The following is a 20,149-nucleotide window of genomic DNA, read 5'->3' as shown; positions in this document are numbered from 1 at the left end:
CTACTAATGTGGTGGCAGAACAGTTTGGAGAACGAGAACAAGACTAAGTTTTAACAATGTTCAAATTGAACCATTACTCAAACTCATTATTCAAATCCTTATACACTCAGACTCTTTCCAAATGCGCTACTAGTAAACACGGGCGTAAGGAGGAGTAAGCACACATATAAACTATTTTGTGTATTTCTGTGATGACTGCAGCTAACCCTGAAGCCACTGAAATTCTGCTAATGACAAGACACACATGTCCACAAGACAACAAAACTGAAATACCAGGAAGCAAATCCACACCATAGTGATTCATGTTTTTGACTCTGTCTAATTACTCAGTTCTGTCTGCTTCTATATTACTGGAAACCTCAAATATCCAAACAGCTTTCCCAATATCCACATACAAAACTTCAGAAAAATTAAGCCATTTCCTTTCATGTGTGTATCAACCTGTAGATTGCATAATATCTAGTGCAAAGTAACCGTGAGACGAAGAACCTATAAAAAATAAACAAAAAAATCTCTTTCATATGGCCAAGTATGAATATCCATTACTAAGTCAAACAAAACTCAAACTGATTGAAAAACTACATTGTTCAAAGACTTGGTCAAAATTGCCATTACAGAGTAAAGTAGGAACTTCCTCTATGGCTGGTTTTTTCCAGACTTGTTCATGAGAAGGCCTTCTACACCTACCTCAAAAGTGTTTGGTACTTTCAGAAGCTGAGATGACCAAACCATGCAAACACAACCTGATTTCTTTAACAGTTCCTGCCTTCCTACAGATACCCACACTTTTTACTTTTATGTAAATATCACACTCTGCAATTATGCAACTTCTTAAAACAACATTTTTGGCAGAAATGTCACGCCACTTATCTGGAATTTCTAAGCTCACTAGACCTAAGAGCCTTCTGGCCAACTATTATCTAAAATTGCTCTTCTAAATGCATATACTATGAGAAGTTCTCTGCATCCAGCAGATTCAGCAGGTGCTTCTGGGCATTAAGCACTTTGGTAGAAAAGCGGCTACTTATTCAGAAACATAAATACGGAATTGGGCAAGTAAGATGAGATAATTAGTTCTTTCAAAGCTTAAGTCTTGACAGTTTTAGGATGTATGTTTTCATATGAAAAAACCTCAGAGCAGTTAGCACACTTGAACAAACACCCCTCCTTGATGCTAGCAGGGGACTATCTCCAATGAAGCTTTCAAGTTGATTACTTACTTTCTCTACTGGCCTGATCGAACCAGAACCTACAGGTATTTTCAAAATTCATCCTTATGCAGAGAGTTTTCACTGTGCAAATCCAATGTTGTTTAGCATGGAGATTTTATCAACTAACTCACAATTATTCATTAATTATGAAATCTATGAATTAACAGTGTTTTAACCTTATATGTGTACTTAGGAACAAAGTCAAATTAAACAGATGTAATACAAGTAAGGCTGGCAAACGTACTCTAAAAGACTCTTCAGAGCACAATCTCAACATACAATTATGAGCTCCTATTTTCACACTGTGCACAGGCCTCTTTAAGAGAAAATGAGTTTTTCCCAGGCAGCTTGTCATTACTATGCTCCCACCATATTCCATTCTGCCATCACAACCAAACCAACCCATCCCAAAACCCTCCTTCTCATCTTGGAACTACACTGGAGTAGTCAAATGTAAGTAAAATACTTGCTTTTCTTGCAATAATTATAGAATTCATTGCAAATACACAGTATCTCTGACTTTAGCATGTTTTATGTTGGAACTTTGCATGTACAAACTGACTAAAACTGACTAACAGAAAGCCATCTTCAGTTATCTGTGCAGCTCTCAACAACTGCACAAGAAAACAACAGTGTCCAAGGAGAGGAAGGGCAATCAGTACTGCTCTGTCAACAACAGTGCAATAGTTGGCATTATGATATTTCCCTCAAAGTAAACAAGCTATTGAAATTTGTTTTGTTTTGGATCCCCAGTACAGAATTAATTGCTTGGGGCAGTTTATCTATCTCTTAAGCCAAGCCTGCATGAGGATATTGAGAATGCTAAGGCAAATCAACTAAAGGTTTGACACCAATGTGCACACATTTAATTGTCTTGAAGCTGTGAGTAGATGCTCTAATTCAACAGCAAAGCTCCCTGTAGCTCCTTACTCAGTTAAGCTACATTGGTCTAAGACTAATTTACTCCTGAATTAAAGCAGTCCCCCAAGGACTCAGCACAACTCATTTTTGCATACTAACTTCATGCACTTAACCAATTTGCCTCAGCTCTTCCTGAGTTCCTCAAGCCTTATGGAGTTTTCAGCCTATAGCTGAAGGGAACTTGGCTACTTCATCTCCAATGCTGGGAACATTAAACTGAGTGTTTTCCACAACATCTTCCTTCTAGAACACAGAAAAAAACCCCCAAATTAAAGAGAAATTTCTCGCATTGCTTAGCTGCTTCCTGCTCCAAGGTGACAATTCAGTGAATTTGGAGTTTATCATTACCTTGGTCCTAGTCTCCCTCCTCAACTTTGTGGAAGCCAGTTCTTGGCAACCAGCATGTTCACACATACAGGAAACAACCAGAAACAGGCAATGAAAAAAATGCAGGTGGATATTAATCCCAACGTGGGATTTGAAATGTCATCTTTAGAGGTTTCCAATTGCGTCAAAGCCATAATCTACTGATACTGGTTTTGTTCATCATGATTTGGAAATGGCAATCATATCACCATCTTCTACTGTTTCTCATCATGACCATTGTTGTGGTACCTCAGCACTCTCTGGAAATGAATCATAACCCATTAATTCAGTACTAATTCAGTCCAATACTAATCCTAAACTGGGGTTGATATTTCTCAAAATATTCTAATAAAATTATGTACAGATAGGATTGATTATTTTTAAAATAAATTAGTTGCTTCCTTACTTGTGAGAACTCAGACTGCCATTTTATTTAGGTCAAAATGTAAAGCACTTCTAGGACTGTAAGTACTCAGGAGAAGTAAAGATGTCCTTCTTCCATCTGGGGTCATTAAAACTTACCTGGATGGTGGCAGTACTTGGGGAATACTTTGGTTTGGCCTTACTGCACGGATGTACAGGTTTCAGTGATGCTTTGAGTGCACCCACACAGACACACTCGTGCACACACTTGTGCAGACAATATCCCAAGGTACCTCATAAGATTAAGTTCATTGACTGAGCTATGAGAATGATAAACTAGTGTTAGAGGCCCTGCTGTACAGCAGCTAGCTGAAAGGGGTGTTTAGAGGAATAAACAAGTACACATAATGCCTACCATTTCCTTTCCCCAAAATAAATTCATTCATTATAAACGAACTGTCACATCATCATCTTTAGAGACTTCGAATCATGTCAAAGCTGTATTTACTGACACTGGTTTTTCTTCAGCACAATTTAGAAACTGCAATCTTATCACCATGCTCTAACATTTCTCATCACAACCACTGTTGCGGTACCCCAGCACTTTCTGGAAATGAACCGTATTCCGTGGATTCAATTGTTCATCTAACACTTTAAAACACCACTCAAGCCATGCACCACCAGAATAATGTGGGTGGTAGGCAACATGGGATGCACTGAAATATGGACTATTCAAATTTGTATTTTCAATTCTAGATGTTTTTAAAACTAAGTATCTAACCTCTCAGTGTCAATTAAAAAAAAAAAAAAGTCCCAATCCCGAAGGGATTAATAACAAAAATAAGTATGCAAATGGAAGTGAAGCCCTCTGGACAATATTTTCATTGATTTGCTGGAGAGAAGGACCCCTAGTGTCCAGCTGGATTTTAGCCAGCCTGGGGTCTGGTGACTACACAGCATCCAGGATGAAAAAACATCCTAGCTTGTAAAATATTTCCTGCAAACACTTTCCCATTCCTCTTATTTGGAAACTGACTCATGAAAGGAAAAAAAAAATACATAAATACAGTTCTGCTCTCCTAAACTAATTATTTCAAAATATAATCAAGGTATCATGTGATCACCTGGACTCTGAGGATTCATCATTACTGATGAACAGGAATGTGCCTTGGCACAATAGTTTCACTGGTTGATTATGCACTGCAGACACCTATAGATAAACATCTCTATTTGTAAAAAATGAGCACTGTCTCTGAGAGCAGTTGCTGATGAGGCTTTAAAAGCAGCATCAAAAAATGTAATGCTGGAAGGATGAAGCTGCCCAGCCCTGTCATGTGGTAGCTCCGCTTTCTAAGGAGGAAAAAAAAATCTGCACGATTCCTTATGATCAAGGTTTTACCCATTTATTTGGATAATCATTCAAATGGCTAAACAGACATCTAATTTGAAAATAAAAACGGATTGATGCAATCACAAACAAGTTCTGAAATTGTGATTTATAAAAAAGAGGGGAAATCTTGTTCTAAGCCAAAACACACACACAGTTACCTTTTTCTAATCAGAGCATTCATTTCTCCTCATTATGATCTCACAAGCACATTAAAATCTTATTAACATTAATTACTTCTGAGCGTCTATGCATGAGCAGCGACAGGCTTGCGTGCGCGCGCGTGTGTGTATGTGTGTGTGTCTCTGGATCATATCTACATTTATATACCTTGCTGCACTTTGCTTATAAAACATGTGAAAATATTGCTGCTAACACCAATTAGCTAATTTCACACACACAGATAGTAAGCTGCTGTCTCGCTGCACAGCTTATTATAGACCAGCAGACAGATGGACAGACAAACAGACGCAAAAAGCATTGCGGCTCCTCCTAAATGCAAGATCTAAAATGCCTGGCACCCCCAGGAGTGCGAGTTTCATCCTCGTAAGTCTGAGGGAACAAAATGACAAAAATAATTAAAAAAATAATAGTAAAAAAAATAGGAGACAGCCAAATATCCCATTTTCTACACAGATGGGTTCAATGATGAAGTGATAGAGACAAAGAAAAAACTGGCAGGCAGACAAGCAGCAGGCGCACAGAGAGATAGACAGAGACAGATAAACAAAGCAACAGAGAAAGAGACGAAAGCATATTCATACATGTGAATTTGGGCTAAGTAATAGTAACTTCAGCCCACCAACAAGGTAAGGAAAGAAATGGCAGAGGCAAGAGTCACCATAAAAGTGACTTCCCAAGCAAAACCCTGACACTTTACAAAACTATTTATGGATTCTATTTACACCGAGCACACTAAATGCAGCAGTGCTGCTGGTGACACTCAGCTCAACCACAAACTCCAGAACAAACACAGGAACCTATGTGCCACTATGGAACTGCACCTTCCTCTTCTTCTTCACCCTTTGTTTCCATCTAATTTATATTCACCTCTATCCTACTTCTAAATCTCATCCTCCTGAACCCTTCCCTCTGCCAGAGGTTAAGACATAAACAACATATCAGCATCTCTCATCATGGCAAAGACATGTTCATCCATCACTAGGGGATCAGCCTCTCCACTGGGTCCCAGGGGGACACTTGCTGGTCATCTTCCTCTCTATCCAAGTACCCATCTCTCCTCATCTTCTGCCTCTCTGAAAAGAACTGCAACCCTCAACTGGTATTAAAACTTTAATTTTATCAGCAGGATACAAGGTTTAGAAGAGTCATAAATTGCCTTTCAGCCCTACTACCCTTTGTTCCATTTGTGCATTCTTCCACTGATGACATGATCAGGCAAAACACTATAAGGAGAGAAACAATTAAAGCTAATGAAGATGGTTTCCTTATTGGAAAATTTTTTGAAATTACTACATCTTAATTTCTCATGGTAACACATGTTTTCACTTTCTGCTCACTCCTCTCAGAACAAGAGAAGTTAAATGTGGCAATAATTACTGTGTTATCCCCAGCCTTTTTTACCTAAAGGTTTCAGAGCACTTCACAAACTGTTCATGAAGCTTTGAGGCATGCAGAAGGTTCTCCCATCACTCTAGCTCACTGCTAGGGAACAGAAGAGCAGAGGTGAAGTACCCAGATCAGTAAGAAGGTCTACAGCAGACCCGAAACATCTTCTTATTTGTCACATCTTCTCTTCTTACACATGCCATATCTAAGGTTATTAAAAATAGTACCTGAATTTAAAAAAAAATAAATAAATTCAGCATCTGAAGATTGTACTCAGGATCCTTGATTTGTACTTAGCTCACTCATGACCTTCTCCTAATGCTGCTTATCCCAAAGAACCTACTGCCAGAGAAAGCCAGCACAGCTGCTGAGAAAACTACCATGAATTCAGTCAAGCAAGTTTGGGATGTATTGGGTGTATTCCAAACATCCAAATCAGTTCTGGTGCATTCTCAGCAAATCCAGTGATTCCAGGAAGCTCTGGAGCTCCTGAGCATGGGCATTATTACAGTTGTCTTGCACACAAGTGCTGAGCTTGGTGCACCTTGCCCAAATTCTGCTCAGCTTGGTTTTACTGTGCACACACAGCAGATCTGATTACACTGCAGAGCAGGAACCATGGCATATGGCCCCTTCTGCCACAAGGAGCAGGTTCCTGACCTGCTGAGGCAGAAAATAAGGAAGCAAATTGAACACCAGTCCATTTGCTCGGCTTACTGCGCTTCTTTTGTTAAGGTAAAATATACAGGCGTTCAGAGTAAGGATATAGAAAAGTAAAAGCGTTATAAGCAAAGAGCAATAAAGATTTGAAGCTTTACAGTTTTATGCATATGACAAAATAGGCTTTTTCTTGCATATTTCCTAAAAAATAGAGTATAGACCATTAAAGTCTCTCTTGAACTACGCAGAATTACTTCCTCTGAGAGGAAGTAAGATTCTTTCTGGCAAGGCAAGGAACCTCAACAGTTTCAGTTAAGAGAGGTTCACCCAGAAGTTCAGCTCATTTCCTCAGGCTTCCCAGAAAGTTTGGAGTAATCCATGGCCTGTCATTCTTCCAGATTCCAAACCCTCCACTGTGTTCCCACCACACTGATCTTTAGGCACACTGAAACTTAGGAAAACAGGACAGCCAAGCAGAATTTCCCCCTAAACACATCGGTGATCCCCATCAAAACCAAGGAAGGGCCACAGAGAGATGTGAGTTCAATAAAATGGTTAAGAAGTAAGTATCCTCTAAATTTGCTGACTTAATGCCTACATAATTGTTGACTCTTTGAGCCATCTTTCCCCCAAACCCATTTAGATGCATAATGGCTCATGGCACCCAGAAGGAAAAACAGTGTGTCCTATAAAGCACTGCTTCGAGTTTTTGAAGACTACATACACCCTAATAAATTATGGTAAAAGTTGTACCTCAGTCAGTTAAAAAACAAATCCAGAAACTGATTTATTAAAGTAAATGCATAACACTGAAGGTGCTTAATGACAGAAAAAAGTTGCCAGTTTTTATTACCACAACAGCACGTAGAGGCAACTGTGTAGCAGGGAACCTTTGTAGAATATCTGTGTCTGAATTTTGCACATAAACTGGACACAAGTATCCTAAAGAGTAAGAGGACTCAAATACAATTGACTTGAGGATCTCTCAAAGGACCAGTGCTTATCAGCAGAATGAATCTGAGTGACCATTCAATCTGAAAAACAGGTCATATATGTGTGAAAGGGGAGCAGGGGATAAACCTCTCCTTAGGGGATGGATGTAGAGGAGGGAAAGGTATTTACTGCCTTTCCTGTACGAAGAAGCTTGTCTTTCCTTTCTCAGGTGGGAATTATCCCAGTAAACCGGGTCTCCATGGACTGTATTCATCTGCTTCGTGAACCTTACTGTACTGTGTCTGCCAAAAGTTCCAGCAGGCTGAGTCAGTGTGAGAGTACTTAAGAGGTGCACTTGGCACATTGACCAGCCTCGAGATCCAAACCCCTTTGTGTCCTCTTGGAGGTTAATAAGACAAGGTTTAAGTGACTCCATCCTGGCTCTTATAAGCTTCTTGGGGATTATCGAAATTGGAAATTGCATATGAAAAAGCTGGTTCATCCAGTTTTTAGGAGGGACATTCATCCCATTTGCCCTTCAACCCTTGAAATGTGAGACATGCCTGAGGAGTGTTCTTTGTTATAGTCTCACACATATACCCAGTTATGGTGAGTCCATATGTCTCTGATAAAGGCAAAACCTTATTGTGCATTCCAGCTTTTTCTTTTGTAAACATACTACACTAGATGAATTTGGCTCTTAAGGAAGAAAGTATTAATTGTGCTGGCTAATAAAACTTTCTGTTGCTGTCCTTCCAATCTGGCCTTCTAAGCATCAACAGTCATTAAAACTGGCTCTTGGGAAGTGAAAAAATATTAGAGAGCGGTACAAACCCAAAACTTGTTTGCAAGTTTTCAAGAACTGAGATCTCAAGATCTTGAGAATCTCATTCTCAAGTAACAAAACGTTAAATGCAGCTATCCCTTGCACAGTTTTCAGGTTGAATATACAAGCAAATCAGTTCCTCCCACTGTTCATTCTCTGAGAGATGCCTCGGCAGCAACACACCTGTGCTCTGCCCAGATCCAGCACTCGTGGGCTCCCTTCACTGCCTGCATGGGCTTTGTCCCCACTGACAAGTTTAAACAGAGCAGTAACAATCCTCTTTAGATGCCTGTGTCCCCTTAAGGGCTGTTTTTCCTTCTCTCCACATGGCAGTTCTTAGACGTTAAGAGCCATTGCACGTAGAGCAGACATACACACAGGAAGTTCAGAACAACAGAATTATTTGAGGGCACCTTTGCCTTAATATGTGATAGGGAGCTCCAGTCGTCTCTTGACGACTATTTAATGGATCAAGAAACACCACTCTGTATTTCAGCCAGATATAGCTTTTCCCTATGATTTTTACTGTACAAAAAGAGGTGAAAGACTGGTCCAGTTTTGAATATCTACTGCTAACATCTAAAGCTAACACTGGAGCTCATCAGGATATATTCAGCTGAGAGAAATCCAGCTGTGGGAAAACAAAAAAATGGAAGTTACTTTAACTCAGTTAAGAGAGTAATTATAAATAATAAGCAAACAAAACACCAAAAAGGTTCTTTTCTTTAAAAATTCTGCTGTTAAAGACTTTGTTGATGTGTTGGTATATTAAATGTATTTAGCCTCAATTTTCAGTTACTGTAGGGTCTTTGTATTTCATTTTGGAAGTAGAAACAAGACTTTAATGGCATAGAAGTTGCGTGTGTGTTACAATACCACAGTGGTGTAAAAAAAAAAAAAAAAAATGCCTAACAGTCTTTAACATAGCCAAGAATCATCTGAGCTTCCTTTGTCCATGGAACATGGTCTTTACTTTTCCAACTCCCATCTGCATGTACAATACACTGAGGAAGGAAGAAAGAAAGGCCTCACTTCCTTCTTCTCTCTGTGCCTCGATTGTTTCTAATTAAAAAATGGAAATAATAATGTTGATTCAGCTACTGAAATTAGGCAAAACCAAATTAACTACTTTCATTAAACACTGTAAGATACTTGAATAAGTTTCTTCAGAAATGCAAAGCGCTATTTATCCATATCAGCAGCTATCTATGGCTAAACTGTCCTAGAACCTTTTGTGAGCATTCCCTCCTCCTGCTGAACTCAGCTGATAACTGTTCTTTGTTTTGAAGGACATGTGTAACTCCTTTATCTAAAAAAGCCTGGGAAAGACTGAGGCAGAACTGGCACCTCACTTTTTGGTGAATGAGAACAAAGCAAACCAAAACAACAACAACAAAAAGAGATCACACAGGGTCTCAGGATTAAACCTTTGCAGATAAGAAAAAAAAGGCATTTTTTTGGATGGTAAATTCTTTGCAGCCCTTGCCTGAGCATTATTCTCATAATCACCAACACCTCGTAAAAGCAAGCCTTTTCATCAACTCCATAAGCTGAGATTTCAAGGAGAGATCTGGGAAGAATCTTATTAATACACCTATGTATGCTGCCACAAGGGAGACAGTATCTAACACAGCAGAAATGAGGTCAAATGCAGCAGCACTGTCCTAAAGAAAACTGTCTCCTGGTCACAAATCACTTGTGGAGTACCATGCATCATCTTTACTGCTTCAGACGTATGCCAGCTGCAGCCAGTAGGGAGAAATACAAAGCTAAATTCAGCTCTTGGTTCAAGGTTGGATCTTCCAAATTTCATGGAACTGATCCACTTTTATAAAAATGTAGCATAGGGCAAAATACGACCCATAAACATTTTGACAGATACACAGACATTCAGAAATTTTGCATGGAACTTCTTATCCCAAGAGCACAGTCCTCTGAAGATGATTATTGTATGATGATTATTCCAGCTCACTGCTCATAAGGAAGAAGGAAAGGGCTGTGGCCTCATCCCACCCCCTCTCTGGTCCTACTCATACAGAATCCTGCTGTAAAATTTTCTCCCTCTCTTGCCAGTGGGACCAAGTTAGCCCCTATTTTTGCATGAAGTTCAGACTTTTTGTCCTCATTTTCTTTGAACAGCTCTGCCCCCTGCCTGCGTCTCAGCTTTTATTTCTTCTAGCCGCTCACATTCTTCACAAACCTCCTTCCTAAATGCTCCATTTGTATCCTTCTACCACACTGAAGTCAATGTTCCATAGTAACATTACTCCAGATTCCAGTAACTCTTTAAAACAGCCTACAGTCTACTAAACCGTGTTCCTGCACAAGCAGACTTCACCAAGAAACTCTAGAGATGTTCATTTTAGCTCACTTCCTTTTTCCTTTCAAGTTTCTTTGAAACCTGCAAAAAATGTGGAGTGAAAATTGAATAAATTCTGATAGTAGAATAAATTATCACAGGGCTGGTTATGGATGTGATCTAGACAAGAGGGCTCTCTCTCCAGCATAGAGACAGTCTTAACTGAGATAGCTCAATTATTAATAGGAGTTTGGTCAAGACAACCTAGGGCTGAATGCTGTGAAATGACATGGCTCAAAACATATGCAAAATTAACTTGAGATCCAACATAATACAGCCTGCATGAGCAGGGCAGAACAGTTTTACAGACATCCAAGCTACCTAAGTAAATACTAGCTCTTAACCTCCATGTGGTAAAAACCTTTTCAAAAACAAAACAAAACAAAGACCCAACCAAACCCCAGGGCTTCAGGTGTCAGTTCTAGTCTGACATGCCAGAGAAACACCACAAGTATTCAAAAACTTCATGGGGAGGCTAAAGGGAAGTCATTAGAGTAAAGAAAGAATTTGTAATGCACTTCAGGGTGATAACAAGGCACAAACTCAAGAGGGAAGGATAAAACTTGCTAGTATAGCTATAACTAACGCCCTCCTATTTGCTTTCAGAAATTGATAAACATCATTATCTCTATCCTGAAGACAGGTAACTGGGAAATGAAATGACTGGTTGAAAATAACACAAAAAACTAGAAACAAACTCTGAATCCTGCTTTCCTAATGCACAGCTTATCCTCATCACTATCTTGCATACAGTAGTGACTGCACTGCAATCTGATTAAAACTTCTGATACTGCACTATGACTTCATGCTGACAAAAATATTTAAGATCCCTGTAAACACATTGGGGAAAAAAAAAAAGTTTGTCTACAAAAGTATTAAGAAAGGCTTGGAGTGGGATCCAGTCCCCTGTAAAAAGGGACTCAGAGACTAGAAGAAAAAGCATGTGAATTCAAGAATCCAGAAATGCCCAGCACTAGGGAAAAAGAACTGAGCTTTCTCTTGCCCGACACAAAGTTCTGCATAGCTAACTGTACTGCAAAAGCACAACTGGCTTTTAATCTCGTTCAGGAGCAGCTGCTTTCACAGCAGTGAGATGTTTCAGGATGAGCCTGACTGACTTGGTGGATAAATGATTTGAGGTCGGTATAGCTCAGAAGGAACCAGCTCATTTAGGATATGTCACTATCTTAAAAACACTTTTCCTATCCAATTGCAGCAAGCTTTGAAGCTTTCAAAACTTGGCCGTGGCTTGGAGAGGAAAATAAAGCAGCATTTTCATGAAATGCTGGAAATTACAAAACAGGGCTTGGACTTCAAACAGTCCACCAGGACAGGCTGGGCCTTTGCCGGGAACTCATGTCACTTCTAATCACTTGTATTAGTTTAGCACCAGCAAAAGGTGCCAGATTGGTAGTCCCAGGCGCTGTATTCTCTATTTATCCCCAGAGCAGGTACCGCAGGATGGCAGGCTATCACAGAGATGCCAACCCCTGCTCCAGTTCCCCCCATCCAGGGACCTGGTGAGAGAAGGGTGATGAGGTCTCAGTGCTGTGTCTGCTGTGACTGCCCACACGGGGGCCAGTACCCTGCACTATGTTTCAGAAGGATGGGATGCTAAACTGCCTGGCTTGTGAAAGGGAAATAACGGAGCATCAATCTTCAAGTATCCTCCAAGATGCTGAGATAGAAGGACCAGGAAATCTTTTCTCTGCATTACATTCTAGATGTCTCAAAATGAATGAATACTTGAGAGAGCGACAAGGCCAGAGAGAGTCAACGTACTGAGTACAAATGAGATTTATACGTGACTTGAGTCACTCCAGACAATTAGCTACCCACCAGGCTATTTGGTTTATTGTCCCTACTGGATAAAGATTTAATAAGCAGTCACCTAGATGGGAAACATGAGACTTGCAGAAAGGAAACTTTTCATTACTCTACATGGAAAACTTGAGCCCAGTCCCACAACAGCTCTGCACAGCTGATTCCCACTGGTGTGTCAACGGCTGCAAGATGAAGCTCTTTTTCATGACAGTCCACACAGGTGGAAACACAGGGACCATCTCTTATTGAATAATTACTATGTCAGAAATCTTCCACACACTCCAAATATTCTATGGAAATTTATCCAGCTTTTCTCAGTTTTTTCTGTCCAGTACTCAATCTTACCCAGGACAGACATTTTTTCATAGTATGAAAGCACAAAACGCTGGATTTTAAAAACTTATCTACTGGGGAAATATGCTGTGTAGGGAACACATTAAACAATTCAGTCTATGTTTGGAAAAGGAATACAGATTCATCACAACGAGGAAGGATGTTCAGGAGTATCCTGAAAAAACAGCCAGTATTCAAGCCAAAGGATAGGATGAAGTGGGCACAACAGTATAAAGCTGACAAGCAGATTTAACTGACAGTGACAGAAAGAATTGGAAGCTGCCAAAGCCTAAGCTACATTAGGGCTTCTTCAGACACTACATACACTAAAATTGAAACTAAAAGCATCAATGAGAACATTTGATAAAACCCCTTCAGATGGGAAAAATCCTAGAAGCAGCTGCAGCAAAACAGAAAGTACAAACTTTGGAAAATCATAGGAAAAGGGACACCTATCAAATATAAGACTGGGGAAAAAAAGGCTGAATTACAGATTGAACATTTCATGACCTCTCAGCAGTCATGCCTGGTATCCAAGGGCTTAACACACTTCATCAGAAGACTTCTTTTGCTGTTACTACCGCTCGTTGCAAGAGAGCTCAAAGCCACTCATTTGGAACAATTTTTGTCAGGCAGTGTCCCAGAGGGTGTGGCCCGGTCTCCTGGGAATAGCATTTGTTAGTTTTAGAGAACCAGCAGAGGGAGCACATCAGCAATTAAACATGGTTTTCTTGTGTTTGTGCCTAAACAATGAGATTTTTTGGTTGAGTTTTTTGTTGTTGTTTTGTTTTTATTCTCAGCATTCCTCTGTCACTAATGCCTGTGACTCACTTAGCTCTCAAATTGCTGGGAGTTTAGGAGCCAGAACCATGGAGAATAGCAGGCTCCAAATCCAACCCACATAAAATGACAGTGGACACAAGCTTTTACCTAGTTGTCTTTCTTCACTTTCTCCCCATGTCAACCTCCATCTTACACATTCCTGACATCCTGCCCATGAAATCTTGTACTGCCACATGACGATTACTTTCACATTCCTGCACTGTAACCACTAACTTTCTAGTCAGAAAGAAAGGCATATGGATCTCTAGGGAGGAAAGAGAAATCAATAATTAACTTTCAGTCAGCTGAAAGGACAACTCTGAAGTCCATAAGACAACTTTCCCAGTCCTACTTTTGTATCCTCAAGGAATTGATCACACAGCTATCGATGATTTTAGAAAAAAGATTAGAAAGCATGTCTTTTAGTTGAGAAGGAAGAAAAAGGAAAATCAGTAATTCCCATGCTGTATTTACCTCCGCATCAAACGACACACTATACTTGCTTGCGTTTTCAGCTCTACCACGACCCCAAGATAAATTCACTCTGTCTGAAAGTGTAGTATTAAGAGGTCACCTACAGGTGTAACTCACAGAATGGCACCATGTCTGTCCTGCAAAAATTTCCCATAGGTGCTCCGCAGAGGGTTGGAAGCACTGCATTTATTCAGCTTTCCTTTCTTCTTTGCTGTAGTTACCAACTAGTTTAATTCAGACTTTCATAACCACTGGTTTGATAGTAGCTCAAATATTCTGGAAGACCCTACGGGTTCTGGTTCACCTTTGCTACTGTCACTTACACTTGTGCAAACTGGACATAAAATGTTACCCACTGATCTGTGTCCACCCACTGCAGAAAAGCACAAGGAAAGAACTACAGCATGAGGTATTAAAGAATTAAGTCCTACAGACACTGTCAGTGTTTGAATTAGGTAGGACTAGTTTGTGTTAGAGTCCCTACCTGCCGTAAAAGATCTCGAGGAGCAGTACCTGAGAACAGCAAGTACAGCACAGGCTGCAAATCTGCCCTCCATGGGGCTGGCAGGGCAGGTTGTCACTGATGGGATGAGGCCATTCTTGGCATGAAAGGATTTCAGCCTTTGTTCTGGCATAGTCCATGGCCTTTCCTCCCATAGTGCCACCTAGTGCCCGCTTCTCTGTGAGGTGAACATCTGCCCCCTCGAACAGCCTGGGACCCTCCACATTCATTTCACCAAAGCCAACACCCAACTCTCAGAAGAACATTGTTTTTTTTCTTTAAAGACAGCTTTATCCCATTAGCCCAATTTCCAATTCCTGTATTCTATCTACTTCAAGATACAAAATCTTCCCTGCACGTGGTAAAAGATGAACTTCTTTCTTCTTGCAAACCTCAGGGATTTGTAGCAACCTGCCCTGCAGCAGCAGCAGCAGCTCTGGCTGCCCCAGCAGCTATGGAAGAGGAGGTGGCACATGTCCCTGTGCCTCTGGTGACCATTTTACAAGACCCATCTGCAAACAGAACTCTCGCCAGCGCTGGGCGGTCAAAATGCTGTCATAGCACATGATGGTGCTGGAGGATTAAGTTCAAAAATGTAAGAAAACATGAAAGACATAAGCAGCAATCATTCTGAAATGCCAGTCTCCTATTAGAGGAAAATTGGATCAGTGCCTTTAGAACTAAATATTAACTTTTATGATAAATACTAACCAAGAATATAGTCAACGCTATCAAAGGAAGAACCACCTGGACAAAAGCCTTTGCCTGTATTTACTCCTCACCGAAAGCTTAATACATCTGTGGAAATCTCCTCAAGTTAAAACGGTACAGCTCTTACAAAAGTATCTCAAAATTTGGTGTATGGTCAAACAGTACTTTTTACCAAGAGAAACCTGGCATAGACAGCTCATTAAAAATCCAAGTTATTTTTCACAGTTGATACTGTTTGTTTACTTTCTGAAATTTTCTTGGACCAGACAAGAACAGTGAAGTCCGTTTCACTTTGATTTGCCATAATTTTCCCTGTGCACCACAGTGTGAACATTAAACCCTTTAGTAGGAACAAGTTATTCTTTAAAAGTAACTATTTCCAGTGCATTGTTTCATTTAAAAAAAAAAAAAAAAAAAAAAAAGACATTTATAAAGGATTTGAATTTCTGAAAGTTTTGTTAAAAAAAAAATCTAAGTAACTTGAAGTTAAATTTCAGCCTTTAAATTCCCATTAACTTGTATGAATCTCTTTCAGCAGAAGCTCTTTACCATACAGATCGCAGTTTAAAAAACTCCTATAAAAACAGACTGGAGTGAAACCAACTGAAATCTATAAGGCCACAGCATGCGATCAATTTCTAAACAGAACTTCTATTCAAATTATTCTGCTTAAAACCTCATATGGTCTGCAAAAATGAGCAAGGTTTTCTTGAAACAATTTAAATAACAATTTATCTAAGACTGTAATCTCTCTTGTATGGGATTTGTAAGCCATCCCACAGAATTCTCTAGCAGGGGACACTATTCCCTATTTACATCAAAGTTTTACATAAATACTATTACAATTTTTTTAATATTCTGCAGCTGTTTTCCCTTATGAATAAGCTGGGCCTATGAAGAAAATGTGAAAATAGGAAAACTGTGAGTAATATTTACAATAATGATATATTCAACACAGGAAATTGCTACAACTGTCTTTATCAAAATAAACAAGATAGATATTTTTTCCTCCTTTAGGAGACAAGCAAAATCCTCCACTATTAAAAATAATTTGACTTGGTATTTGTTTGGTATTTGGATTTAACTGTCTTATATCCCATTTTTGGTCCTGTTAAAAAAAAAAAAAAAAAAAAAAAAAAACAACCAAACCAAAACAACGAAACCCCAGCACAAAAACATAAACACAAAAAACCCAACAGCATTGCTTCTCGTCTCACAGGAGTGAGAGCGGCACATACACACGCCATTCAGCCCAAAATTGCTCTAGCTACAGGGCATGGCAAGGCATGAAATAACTGCTCCAGGAGAGCACTTCCTCATGTGGGTGTGTTAGATAACTGTCTGCTCCAACACTAAAATAAAGCACAGTGTGACCCAATGAGCAGCGCCAGCCCTGGCCCGCACAGCTGCCCGGGCTGTGGGCAGGGGCACCCCGAGCACCCCGCGCACGCCGCGCCTCCAAACCCGGCCATGCCCCCCTGGCCAACAGGTTTGGCATTCCCCGAGTTCCAGCTACATCACCAGATGCCCGATTTAAGTTTACTTAGGCATACTTTACCCTTTGCTGCTTTATCCAGATTGCAAACGGACTTTGTGCTATTGAAAGGGCTAAGTTGCTGGTTTGTTTTTTTGGTTTTGTTTTTTTTTTTTTTTTGGCTAGAATATAGTTGGGGTTCAAGGAAAATCACATCCTCCTAGTGAAGAAGGTTTTACTATTAGAAAAAAGTCTTACTGGAGAATGAAAAATGTTTCTCCTACTGTGACTCTCTTTCTCTGCTTGAATTCTTCTTGCCTGGAGTTTTCATAAAATCAAGAGCTATCTTGTAGTCATTTTTAAAGTTTTTCAAAAATGTTCAGATGAGTCTGGGCTTCTGCTAAAAGTACATGCAAGAATCCGGAGGTCCATGGGCTCGCCTACAAAAAACCTGGGCTGTTGAGGAACATACACCTGCACTAGTTCAGGACAAAATGACAGGTGCCTGAAAACCCCTCACCCATCCCACAAGGAGGATGGCTGCAAACGCTCCTGCTGCCTCACTCCAGGCTGACCACCACCCAGAAGCATCAGCAATTCCACCTTTAAGACCCCTACATTTTTGGCATAACTTCAGCATCCCCTCTACTACCAATCTGATTTTCAAAGCCTGAGATTCAAACTTTAGGAGAGGAGGAAATACCTTGCTACAATTAACAGGTCATCTGGAGCAATAAACACATTTAAAGTCTATCAACAAAATATTAATTTAGAAGTTTGAATAAAAGGAAGGAGGAAAAAAAATTAGTAAACAATGAATGTCATTCCCCAGCTAAGAGACGAGCCACCAATTTTTGGCACACTGATATACAAAACCTTGAAAAGTTTCACTCATGTTCTGGAAGAGCTGCTAATAAAATGGAGCAAGTAGTTTCTGTAGTTACAGTGCCAGTGAATAGATCTGCTGCTTTGGATTTCAATTAACTTAGTTTGTTCAGCGAGGAGGCACTTCTGTAGAAATGGGGACTCGTAAGTTAAAGGACAGCTAAAAAAAACACCAAACAGCAGCAAAAAAACCTGTTGGCAGCAAAAGTTCTTTCTGGCTGCAAAATAATGGATTTTTAAGAAACATTTCAAAGGTTTTGAAGGTTTTGGAGAATCTCCTAGGCAGTCTCAGGTGGGTTAGGAATATTGCATTATGGACTCCTTTGTGCTAAAAGGAAGGCCTAATGCATGTTTTTAAGAAGTCCGCCTCTTGCTATTAAATAAATAATTTTCTATTAAAAAAGGTGATTGTTAGTGTTCAGAGATCTCCACTGATCAGCGTCCATTTTATATAATTACTTAGGATTCTCCAGAACATTTTATGTAACTCACTTCCACTATCCCTTTTCTTTTCTTCTTTTCTTTTTTTTTTTTTGTTACCAGCAGAGTAGCAGTTTTACTCTCCAACAGAAATGACAAGAGCTCAGATAAAAAGACCATTTCAAATGGATCAGTTTAAGCAGTCTTTAGAACCCATGATAAATCTGGGCTCCAAAAACTCGACAATGCTAAATGGGCTATGAAATGCATCACAAATCCCTCCCCAGAAAAAAAAAAAAAAGAAGAAATAAAAAAAAAATCAATTCAGAGAAAAGCTTCAATGTTTGAAAATACAAATAAGCAGCATATTTGTGGAATGAAAAATGGTAAATAAATAGTTACTATTTCTGGACAAAATGGCTCGATAGATTTCATAATTTGCCACCACTGTAAAAAATATCTATTCCCTTCCCCCCTCCCTTCCCCGTCAGTACACACGGAAACACAAGCATAACCATGTATAAAGTGGGAGGGTGGGGGGCAGCCAAGGATACAAACTCCCTCTTAGAAAGTTTGAATTCTTATTAACCCAGTGATGCCTCCATAATGTTACATTAGATCAGCAACATAAAAGTTAGAATATATGTCTCCTTTCTTCCTAGTAAAGAAAACTGCAAAAGCATTAATAACGAAAAATAGATGTTAAAAATATCCTGGAGGAAAAAGTACATGTACAATAAGCAAAATTAACCCACTCTGCCCCCAAACCAAAACAGATAAACAGCAAAATCTCTGAATAAAAATCCTGTCAGGAAGAGTGGAACCTGCTTTCTCTTTTTTTGCTTTTATTTACTGTATGCCAAGCATGGACTTTAAACTTACAGTGTGCATATATATAGAAAACAAAGAACGAGAGTCACCGTTAACCCTGGTCACCGGCATTACAGTTAAAAGTCATTGGCAAATACTAATAAACCCCCATTTAGCAGTAAATAAGGAGAACATGATATATGGACCGACAGATGGAACTGCATAAACAGAAAAGAAAAAGCAGAGAGACCCACAAACATACAGAGAGAGCTGTTTTAAAAGAGTGAAAGATATTGATTTACTTGGAACTAGTGTTGGAAAACAAACGTATTTGTTTCCTTCATGATTAAAAAAAAAAGTAATTAAAGTGAATCATAAGGGGGCACACCCTTAAATAAGTAGGGGGGGGAACATTTGTAGAGGGTAAGGCCTTCTGTAGATGTTCCGAATTTTAAGCTAGCAAATAGGTCTGGCAAACTTACATCTCCAAATTAAAAATCGAGGGGGGGCGGGGGGGGGAATAAAGAACTGCTGGTGGTTTAAGGAGAGTAGAGGCTTTATTCTTTTATGTTTTATAAAAGTTGACTGGCCTACCTTGTTCCCCAGTCCTCAGTTTGTCTCCTCATAGTCGCTGTCTCCCTGGAAGTACAGTGTGAGTGGTAATGACTGCCTGCCTCCCTAATGAGTCCATTTTCCTGCTCTTGATGTTGTGTATATACACACACTGCAACCTACCTTACAAACCACAGAGACGGGAAAGGGAGAGCGAGCGAGAGAGAGCGAGCGAGAGCGAGCGAGAGTGCGAGAGACAGGGAGAGCGAGAGAGGGAGAGAGAGAAAGGCGCACACAGACAAAGCCCTCCTACCAGACAGCAGACAACCCTCCTTCTCCTATCTAGCAAAATACAACTCGGCTAATGCAGCAACAGGTTCAATACTGCCAGGCTGAGGCAGCGTAGCAAAGGTATACGGGGCTGAGCAGGATTGCTGGCAAATAAACACTTCGGTGCCGGCTGGCTCCACCTTTCTTATTTATGTTACAGGATGTTGGAATGCATTGTTTCAGATAGTCCATATGATTATCATAAATACATTTTTTGTGCATATTAGCATGAAGCGCCGAAACGTATCAGCCATTCTGCTCCGTAACCTTATAGCTCTAACACATGCAGGGAAGGTGTAAACATATCTCTTTTGACAGGCAGACTACACAAAGCCCACTGATGATTTTAAAGTCATGAGATCTTTCAAGAAAGACGCTCCTGAAGATAGGTTTCCCCAGACAATAGGGGAGCAGGGA

General features: G+C 39.9%; 1 protein-coding gene across 2 annotated transcripts in view; it reads right to left on the bottom strand.

Annotated features, from left to right (window-relative positions):
• Positions 1–19,667, bottom strand: part of ZBTB20 (zinc finger and BTB domain containing 20) — a 444,236-nt gene extending 424,569 nt beyond the window's left edge. For both annotated transcript variants that reach the window (XM_082279327.1, XM_082279328.1), the window contains exon 1: positions 19,445–19,667. The gene's annotated coding sequence lies outside the window, so the exon portion shown is untranslated. The remainder of the gene's footprint in view (positions 1–19,444) is intronic.
• Between the last annotated feature and the right edge of the window lie 482 nt (positions 19,668–20,149).

Source organism: Coloeus monedula (assembly GCF_965178545.1).
Source record: "Coloeus monedula genome assembly, chromosome: 3".
NCBI lineage: Eukaryota > Metazoa > Chordata > Aves > Passeriformes > Corvidae > Coloeus > Coloeus monedula.
This window is presented reverse-complemented; position numbering and strand designations above follow the sequence as displayed.